We start from the raw sequence: 10,542 nt of genomic DNA, 5'->3' as shown, positions 1-10,542 counted from the left end.
GGCCCCCAACCTGCCGGTTGTGTTTCCAAAACTGGGCTAGCTGGGAGAAGCCCGCCCCTATGAGAGCGGGGTGTCCCCTCCCTCCCCTCAGAACCAGGCCTCCCGGATTTGGGGCCTCTACGCCCCCAGGAGCTGGCTCCGGAGTGACTCAATGCCCATCTGTGAGTCCTCCAACCAAGAAGGGAGCCAAACGATGAGACAGCAGGTCCCCAGGCCCTGCTACACCTCGGGCTTGAGTCACCTGGCCTGTGCCTACAGCAGGTGGGACCAAGTCCCAGGCTACAAAGGGATCTGCCCACTTCCCCGCTGGCAAACACCCCCTTCCTCCAGGACTGCCCTCCACCCCCCTTCTGCAGCCCAGGCCCTAGCCTCCTGGACCAGCCCCCCATCCCACCCCCAGCCCCACATCTGGAGCCTGACCCAGCCCACCTGGGATTCCCTGCAGTGAGTGAGATACGCGGACCCGGGCTCTGTGGTTGACCTGAGACTGTGAACTTCACATAGTTCACACAGAGAGATTCATTCTAGGGCGCCTGGGTGGCTCAGTCCGTCAAGCGTCGGAATTCGGCTCAGGTCATGATCTCACGGTTGATGAGTTCCGGCCCCGCATCAGGCTCTCTGCTGTCAGCACAGAGCCCCCTTCCTATCCTCTGCCCCTCCCCCGCCTCAAAAATAAACGTTAGAAGAAAAGAAGATTAATTCTAGAGCGAAGAGGTCCAGTCCTGCTATAGGAGAGATGATCGCACTCTGCTTTCACCGTGTCTCCAACGGGAAACGCGACGTGAGTCCTCGAGAAGGCAGCGGCGGGCAGCGCAGGGTTTTGGCTTGCCTGCTGTTTGTTTGGTACCCTCGCACCCTTTGCTGGGAGGACATCTGCTCCTGTAGTTTGGTCGCTCTTCTGTCATGACCAGATCGCAGCGGATGCTGGGGGATTGGTTTGATTAAAAACCAAACACTGAACGGGCCTCCTGCCCCCCTGGGAACCAGCCTTTTCCTTCTGCCGGTTCCCACATCACAGGAAGTGAGCGGGGACTCAGGTGAGCGCTGAATCCACATCCCGGCCCTCCGCCCATGTCGCCCTGTGCCTGCCCCTCCCCCTGCCCTCAGCTCTCGCCTTCTGCCCCCTCCCCACCCCCTCCCCCTCCCCCTCCCCCAATCCGCCCTCTGTTCCTCGCCCCCAGGTTCTGCCCCTGCTCCTTCCCCCATTCCTTCCCCTCCCTCCTCTGCCCCTTCCTGCCAATGGCTCTCTGCCCCCCAGTTTCTCCCCTGCCTGTGCATCTTTCACCCCGCCCTCTGCCCCCGTTCAGTGGTCAGAGGGTCCCCCTCACGTGTCATCCGATGGAAGCCCCACGGAGGAGATGCCTAGAAACACCTGCCGGGGTGGAGGAGCGGCCTCACAGGTGGCAGGACCCTAATCAGGATGGGGGGTCCCGGAGCTGCAAACGTAGTCAGCCCCGCGCCGGCACGGTCCACACCAGGATGGCAGCGAAGGCCCTCGGCCCAGAAACACACCCCAAATCTGCGCCACTCTGGGTGGGGGAGAACCCACTGCTTTGTCTCCACCGGCACCGCCTGCCTCTGGGGGCCACAGACCGAGACCCTTGCAGCTGTCCCCTGAAGGGGACGTCCCAGGGGCCGGTGGCAAGGGGCCGGCACACCCACGTGCCCAGTGGACAGGTGTCTCCACCAGCTTTACCTCCCTCGTGGAACAGACCTTTGCAGAGCTCCCTTACCTCCCCAAGGGCAGGGGCGGGGCTGTCTGGCCACTGTGACAAGGTGACAAATGTCATTCTAGCGGGAACGTCTTCCCTGCAGGCTGTGAGGTCCCGGCGCGGTCTGTTCCTCCACATGCTCTATCCTCAGACCTTTAACCCTTGAGGAGACGTCCACCCCCACCCCCACCCCCCCGGGACCTCACAGCTCTGCCCTGGCGTCCAGAACAAGCTGGCCAACACCCACCCCGCGACTTGCTGCCATGGCCAACGCCCCTCCCTGGTGACCCCCACCTTAGAGACCGGAAGAGTCAGGCACCTGCTCCCACAAGGTCACAAGAGCACGTGGGACTGAGTGTTGGCCCGGGAGAGGGAAGCAGATGTCCGATGTTTTCTTGGGGAGACTTGTCTTTTTCCCTATAAAAGGGACATACTCAGCTGGCATCCTTTTCCCCTCTTCTTTCTTCTTCTAGTCTTGGATGTGCATGTGATGCTTAAGAGCCAGCAGCCACTTCAGCACCACAAGGCTAAAAGCTGCTGTTATTTTTATAAAAAACGTAGGTGTGCATTCTATGTCTTCTCCTCCCTCCCATTTTTTTATTCATTTTTATTGTATTTTACAATTGTATTATTGCATCTTATTAACGTGTGGGTTCCGGTCTTTCTAAGGTTCCCAGACCCAATTCCAGCGTGGGAGGAGGGGTCCCCACACCGAACACTAGACGATCCCCGGATACCAGAGTGCCCCGGATTCTCCGTCCTGACACCGTCCACCCAGGGACAGCGACAGGGGCCACGGGTTGGGGGTTCAGCCCCACACGATCACCCCGCCCCCCAGTGCTCCCGACCACAGGCCACAGAGAGGAGGGTCCTCCTCCACGGGCTCTTCCAGTTGGTTAGGGCGGCTCCCAGAAGTCAGGGAAACGTGCACGTTTACCGCCTTTTGGATGGATACGACCATGTGCACACGCAGGGTGGAGGGGCCGCCTGAGAGCCACCGGGAGAGCAGCCAACCCCCCGTCATCTCCGACTCCCAGCAGCCAGAACTGAGACGACAGGAGTGTTCGTCACCCTGTCCGTGGGGCTTGTGACGGCAGCATCGGTGGGAGGCCACCGGAGGCTCTAAGACGCGCTGCCCTGAGCGGTTTGACCCGCATTTCTTCCCCACCTGCTCGCCGTGCTCGGGACGGTCTTGGGCGACGCCTGTCGTGATGTAATTATTGTTAAATAGAAAATCGCAGGCCCCACATGGCGTCACTTAGGTCAAGTCTGCCACCTGGAGTCTGAGCCCTGACCTGGGTGCACTTTCCAGCCTGTCCCGGAAACGAAACAAGGCCTGGTCGGCGCCAGTGAGGGCCTCTGCGCCCGGGCCTCGCCGCCCACCTCAGACCCCTGCCCTGCCCCTACCTAAGGGAAAGCGGCCTTGCCCGCCGCCATCTTTTCTTTTCTTTTGCCGTTAACTCCTTGCCCGCCCTCTCCTTCTTGGAAAAAAACCTCCATTTTGTGCCGCTCGGAGCTCCCCGCTGCCCGATCCTTGAATCGCTTAATAAAGCCCATCCGATCTTCAAATTTACTCGGTTGGATTTCGTTCCTTAACGTTATCGATACTCTCACAAGCGTCCCAAGAGTTGGGTGAGTGATGTAGCCCGCCCAACAGTGACTCCGTTAACCCAAGGGCCCCGGCCCCTCGAAGCCGCCTGATTTCTAATCTCTAGCTGCTCAGCCCGCGGTCGCCATGGACACTAACTGGCCATTTCGGACTGGATCTCCCAGCTCTGGCCAGCAGCACGCCGCCACCTGCCCTGCTCCCTGCCGACAACACAGGGACAGCCCACAGGAGCTGGCCGTGTCTCAGAAGCTGGCTCAGATTTGGGGCATGTGCGAACCCTCTGTGTCACAGTAAACTCCCTCGACCTTTTCGAGGCAAAGGGGACCTGCTTTCAGTCCACTTAGCCCACCGTGTCCCCCGGGCGCCTCCCCTCCTTAGAGGTGGCTGGAACATTCTATGGACAAAGGCCGAGAGGCCCGTCCAGGTTCAATGCCAAGAGCTCAGGGCTGACTGCAGCCGTCAGCCCTGGGCAGAGGGAGCGGACGGTGAGGGGCAGACCCCTCAATCCCGCGGCATCTGTCCTTTAGGGGACAGACCAGCCCCGGGCAGCCTCTAGTTAACGCCTCGGGCAAGCTGACAGCAGCCTGCCGTCCAGAAGGCTTCCCGCCTCAGTCACGCACACCCGGGATGCTCTGGAATGTCCCCTTGCCCTGTGGAGTGGCCCTCAGAGCCCCGCTGTCCCTCCCCGCCCCCACCCGTCTGCCTTCCCGGGGAAGGGGCTGCTGAGCCCTTCAGAGTCTGGCTCTCCTGGGGACTTCCTGTCTCACTAATCACCTCCCTGTGTTCTTGTGCTCAATTCTCCAGCTCCTCAGTCTCCACGAGAACCCTTCCAGAAGGCAGTGAGGAGGAGACACAAAGGATTCAAAGTAAACAAAATCCCTCAATTACCTCCTGCATTTGTGCTTAACATTTGACAATAGCCACGATTCCCCCGTGAGCCAACCACCTGGGAGCCTCAACTCCACCCACCAGGCCCGAGGTCTCACCTCCCCCCCCATGACCACCCCCCGGGGGTGCGGCGCGTGCGCACGTGTCCCTCACGTCCACCCGTGTCTGTGCGTGTGCACGCCTGCGTGTGTGCTCTGCTCTTCGGAGCCCATTCGACTCCTGCGTCCCCGCCCCTTAGAGGGAAGGAGCCTGAGCCAACAGCCAAGCGCGCAGGAAGGTTCTCCCAGCCGAACTTGACTGCAAGCACAGACACAGGCCCCTTTGTCTTCTCTTTCTCTGGCCCCCAGAGGCGGTGTGTGGAGAGCTGTAGAAGCCTGACCTTTCTGATTATACAACCCTACCCCTGCCCCCCACCGACTGCAGCAGACAAAGGAGGTTCTCATGTGCCTGGTGGGGGTGGGGGGGTCCTGGTGCCTGGGGGAGGGGGGGTCCTGGTGGCTGGGGTGGGGGTGGAGGGTCCTGGTGCCTGGGGGAGGGGGGGTCCTGGTGCCTGGGGGGACCAGGTGGGGGGGCACTGGTGCCTGGGGGGGGGGTGGGTCCCGGTGCCTGGGGGGGTAGGCAAGGAGGGGCACTCCATACCTCCTGAACACCTAGCCGCCCTGCCCATCCCGAGGCACAGCTGAATGTCTTTCCAGGGCACCTGCCAGCCACGCCTGGTCAGCCCGTGTACCTGGTGGGCCTCTGGCAGGCCCCGGGACTAGTGACGCCTCCCAGGGGAGAGTCAGGGCCAGGAGCTGCACAGCTCAGTGTCGTATAAGGAGGAACAATTCGGGGCCAACACACGTCTGTCCAGGGCTGAGCCGGTACACCGATGAGGAAGTGGTTACAATTTACTCAGATGTTCCTGAAGGCTGACAGCTGGACTTCTGCCCAAAGGCCCGAGTGCTTGGCGACGATGAGAAGCGGGCACCGAGCACAGGATAAACGGTCCCTTCTTCCACCTGGACCCCGGGCTCCGGTCCCGCGCGGCCTTCGTCTCTGGACTCGTCGGAGTCCCTGGGAAGGGACTCCCGGGGACAAGCGTCTCTCCCAGCCCGCAGGAGAACCCCGTGCCGCGTGGTGCTGAGGCGCCGGGCACTTGGGGCGCGGGGACACCCGGAAAATGGGAGAGCGACACCACCAGCAGGTGTGCGCGAGGGTGTGGAAAGGCGTCTGCCCTGCCCCTCCCCCCACGCTCTGCGTCCTCAGCTCAAGCAGGATCCTCTGCAAACACCTGCTTCTGTGTCCCCAAAGGCACCTTCTGCAGCTGGGTGTCCGCTTTATGAAGCGTAAACCCTTTTATACCCCTAAATGCATTTTATTTTTATTTTGTAAGGTTCATGATTTTTTTAGAAATCTCTACACCCGATGTGGGTCTCAAACCCATGACTCCAAGATTAAGAGTCACACGCTCCTTTGGTTGAGCCGGCCAGGCGCCCCTGCCTAAACGCATTTTAAAATGCTGCAAATAGAGGGGTGCTTGGGTGGCTCGTTCAGTGGAGCGTCCGACTTTGGCTCGGGTCATGATCTCGTGGTCTGTGTGTTCGAGCCCCGCGTCGGGCTGTGTGCCGACAGCTCAGAGCCTGGAACCTGCTTCGGATTCTGTGTCCCCCTCTGTCTCTGCCCCTCCCCGACTTGCACTCTATCTTCCTCTCTCCCTCTGAAAACTCAACGTTAAAAAATGTTTTAATTTCCTACAAACAAAATCCTCTATATGGACTCATTTGCGTCTGGCTTCTTCCATCCGGTGTTAGGATTTTGAGGTTCATCCGTGTTACTTGAACTTGACTAGTTTGTCCCTCTTTCATTGCCGAGCGGTATTTCATTTTATTTACACTTGGTGCTGTCTCTCCAGGTCCGAGCCGACGAACATTTTGGGGGCGGTGTCAGCGCTGCTGTGGACAAGTTGGACAATCGTGCACGAATCTTAGTGTACGTAGAAGTTTCCAGTCCCCTCGGTCACCATCTAGCGGCGGCATGGAGGACGCACGCGGGAGGCATGCATCCGAGTTCATGAGGGACAAGACGGCTTTCCCGAGTGGCCGCGCCGGCCTGCATTCCCGCCCGCAGCGCAGGAGCTCGTGTCGTGGTGTGTCAGGTGAGGAGGGGGTCCGGTGACTCGCGGACACCTCATTCCCGGGGCTCCAGCGACCCTGCCTGGGCTCACCCGCAGGCGCACAGAGACCACAGACGAGTGCAAACCGGTGTGAGGCTGGTCCCTGGTTCCGTAGGCGCTGGATTTCTCCGAGGCCTTCATTTTCTCGTTGGAGGTTTCGAATGTCCCTGCTGCTGTGACATAAAGGTCCTCGGACAAAGAGACAGAGACGAGAAACATATCAGGGGCGCCTGGGGGCTCAGTCGGTTAAGCGTCCTACTCTTGATGTCGGCTCAGGTCATGAGCTCAGGGTTTGTGGTTTCAAGCCCTGCGTGGTCCCACTCTGCCCTGGCAGTGTGGAGCCTACTTGGGATTCTCTCTCTGTCGCTCTCTGCCCCTCCTCCGCTCATGCTCGCTCGCTCTCTCACCCCCTCAAAATAAATAAATAACCTTAAAAAAGTTTTTTTTAACGTCGATTCATTTCCGAGAGCCGGAGCCGGAGCGGGGGAGGGGCAGAGAGAGAGGGAGACACAGAATCCCCAGCAGGTTCTAGGCCCTGAGCGGTCAGCACAGAGCCTGATGCGGGGCTCGAACTCACAAATTCTGAGATCAAGGCCTGAGGCAAGTCGGACACTCAACCCAACGAGCCACCCAGGCTCCACACTGAGCCTGCCTGGGGATTGTCTCTCTCTCCCCCTCTCTCTGCCCCCTCCCCCACTTGTGCACATGCGCGTGCTCTCTCTCTCTCTCTCTCTCTCGAACTTAGATATTCTTAAAAAGAAAAAATGATACAAAATAAACCGGCTTCAGTCGTAAATTTTATGTGTATTTCACCACAGTAAAAATACCTGCCAACCTCATACAGCATGTGAACTGATCGTGGACGACATCGCAGAACGCCTCCTCCGCTGGAAAGCCCCAGAGACCCGGGGGGCTGGGGGCAGAGAGCGGGAGCGCAGAGAAAATGCCCCTTGCCCAAAGGCGTGGCGGGGTCCGGGCACAGGCCTCCAGGGAGATGGACCCCACTCTCGACCCCCATCCGACTCCCGTGGGGTGAGAGGGAGACCCGAGGGCTACAGGGCACACCCAAGCAACTTGTCCGTGGTCCTCAACCTTGGCCTTCTGCAGTTTGGGGCCAGAGAGGTCTTTGTTCCTTGTGTGGATGGGAGGGCCGTGCTGCATTGTAGGATATTTAGCGAGTTCCCTGGCCTCCATCCCCTCGATGTCCGAAACGCTCACCCACTCGTGACAACCCCATGTCTCCCCACTCGCCAAAGGTCGCCTGGGGGCACCGCCAACCCCACTCGGGAACCACTGCTCTAAACCAAGGGGGTTGGTCCTACCCTGGAAAACCTGTGACCCCGTCAACAGCGCTGACAGAGAAATCCCTCCGGCCAGCTGGTTGTCTGGGGTGGGTCTCCGCAGGCTTTTGATGGACACGAGGCCCTGGAAACGCCGAGCGAGGCCCCTCGCTGAGGACTCTGACCTCCGGCCGGTGGGGACAGGCCGGCTGGGGGGTTTCTGGCTTCCTCGTTTGTGGACGCAGGCTCCGGGCTCTGTCTAGGCCGGGGCTTATGTTGGCCGACACGGACTCGCTCCACTGCGGGTAAGGCCCGCGCTATCCCTTCCCCTCCCTGGGTCCCGGCTTGCTCATCTGTAAAATGGGGCAGCCACCGCTTACTCTCAGCAGGACCAAAGGATGAAGGAAGTCGGGCCTCCTGCTCCCGCCCACCCCGCCCTGCAGTCCCTGCACTCAGCCAGACCTGCTCCTGGCCCTCCCTCCCTCCTTCCAGGAAGCCGGAAGGGCAGCCAAACCCACAGAGGAGTTCGCAGCCTCTGGCTCGGCTCGGCCCTGTGGAACCAACAGCCCTTTGTCTCCTCCTGGGGACCTTTCCAGAGAGGACTTAGCCCTCTGTCGGCCCCAAGGCCACCTCCGCCCCCTCCCCTGGCGTCACAACAGCCCTACGGGGAGTCTCTCGGGGCCTCTCCAGGCTGCCCCTCACCCCTGCAACCTCCCTCAGCGGGGGAGCGCCGGGGCCCTGCGGTGGGGAGGGGGCGTGGAGGGGACTTGTCGGATGGGGCTGGTTGGCTGTGCACGGGGCGCAGGCTGGGAGAACTGGGTCAGGGAAGGGGCAGAGGCTGGCTGGGGGAGATGGGAGCCAGGGCCGGGTATCCCTCCTCTGGCGTCTCCTCGGTGGGGGGAGAGGGGGAGGGGGGGGGTGGCGGCAAAGGGCAGAAGCGGCCGCGAGGGGCTGCTCAGGACTTGTCCCGGGATTGAGTTCGGCCTTGGCCACTAACTACCTGAGTGACCTCGCGCAAAACAGGTCCAAGCCTGTGTCTTCAGCTGTAAAATAAGAATAAAGCAGAGATTCGATGTCATGAGGCCTGCCCTCCGGGAAGGCTCCAACAGCAGGTGTTCGTAGGAGACCTCGGATGGGGCAGCGGGAGCGGAACTGTTTTGTTTTTTCTTTTTTAAGTAAGCTTCATGCCCAACGCGGGGCTTGAACTCACAACCGTGAAATCCAGACCTGAGCTGAGGTGGGTGGGTGGGTGGGCATCTCTCGCCACCCCTCGTTGGCTCTCCCCACGGCCCGCGGGCCTGGGCTGCGGGGCGCACCTGTCTGGGGGCTGCGGCCAGGAACTCGAAACCTGAGTGGCCTGTGCTCTTCCCAGGAGGCCCCGCTGTGGAGTCACTTTTAGAGACTGTACCGCAAGCCCTGGGGAAGACAGTGGGGTCATTGCTGACAGGTCGTCGAGGCTCTGAGCTGAAGGCTCAAGGCCACAGGACTACGGGAACAGAGCCCCACGGTCCCCCCGGGAGCCACTTAGGGAACAGACCCAGGGCAGTCGCCTCCAAGGCCCGAGACTGCACACCTTCCCTGCACGCGCTCCGGTAAACGCCGGATGCGCGTTCGGTCCGTGTCTGGAGGCTCCTTGTCTTTTCCTTCCGCGCTTCAACATTCTCTGGTGTTCCCCCGCCCCGGCGAACGCGAAATAAAGGCTACGAGCAGGTTGCTGCTGCCGCCGTTTCGCCGGCGGAGGCAGCCCTGCACGTCCGTCCGCTCGGCCTAAGTGTCTGAGAACTCTGTCTGCGGGGTGTGTCTACACCCCACGCGGAGAGTTGCCGGCTTCTTGCGAGAGCCCGTCCAGAGGCGGAGGCTTCGGGACCCCTTGCGGTGGACGCATATGGGCAGCGTCTGGGTCTGAGGGGGCGAGCTGGGGGCCCAGACCGGGCCGAGCGGGTACAGGAGGCGCTGGGGGCTGGCGGGACCCGGCTCGGCCTTGGGAGGCAGGGCCGGAGGGGAAGGGGGGCACGAATGACCCGCCTGGAGGCTGACCCGGAGCGGGGAAGAGAGGGGCCCCCAGGAAATGGAGTCTCTTCCAAGCGCTGCATCCCTTGGGTGCCCAGCGTACGAGAAAAGGCAGGGCCCCTCGATGAAAACTTCTAAGGGGCGCCTGGTGGCTCACTCGGTCGAGGGTCTGACTTGATTTCGGCTCGGGTCATGCTCCCAGGGTGGTGTGGGATCGAGCCCCGCGTTGGGCTCTGTGCTAAGCATGGAGACTGCTTGGGATTCTCCCTCTCTCCCTCTGCCTCTGCCCCTCACCCCTGCTCATGCTCTGTCTAAAAAAAAAAAAAAAATGTGTTAACAATTTCAGGATCCGCCCGTCAGAGCTCCCCGCCAGGCAGAGGCCCTTCTGTGTGGCCCTACAGGTGGCAAGCCCGTGACACGGTTCTGGTGCTGTCTTCTCGTGGAGTCCCTGAAGCCTGGAGGGAAAGGCTCCCCTCAGGCGCCCTTACCCAACCTCCAGGACCCCTCCCGCCTGACCTCTCCTCCCCAGAGCCTCCCTGAAACCACGCTGTCGTTCCCAGACTTCTCGAAGCTCCTCTCCGGTCCTGCCTGCAGCACCCGAAGCGTCTCGGGTTAGGGTTGCCACATCCAGCAAAAGACACCCAGTTACATTTTTTTATCTTTTTCTTTAATGTTTATTTATTTTTGAGAGAGAGGGAGAGGGCGAGCAGGGAAGGGGCAGAGAGAGAGGGAGACAGAGGGTCTGAAGCAGGCTCTCCTCTGATAGCACAGAGCCCGATGTGGGGCTCGAACTCACAAACGTTGAGATCGTGAGCTGAGCTGAAGTCAGATGCTTAGCCGACTGAGCCACCCAGGCGCCCCTAAACTTTTAAATGTATATTTTTGAGA

This window comes from Panthera tigris, chromosome E3, assembly GCF_018350195.1.
Source record: "Panthera tigris isolate Pti1 chromosome E3, P.tigris_Pti1_mat1.1, whole genome shotgun sequence".
NCBI lineage: Eukaryota > Metazoa > Chordata > Mammalia > Carnivora > Felidae > Panthera > Panthera tigris.
The sequence above is the reverse complement of the archived record's forward strand: the minus strand, read 5'-3'. Positions refer to the sequence as shown.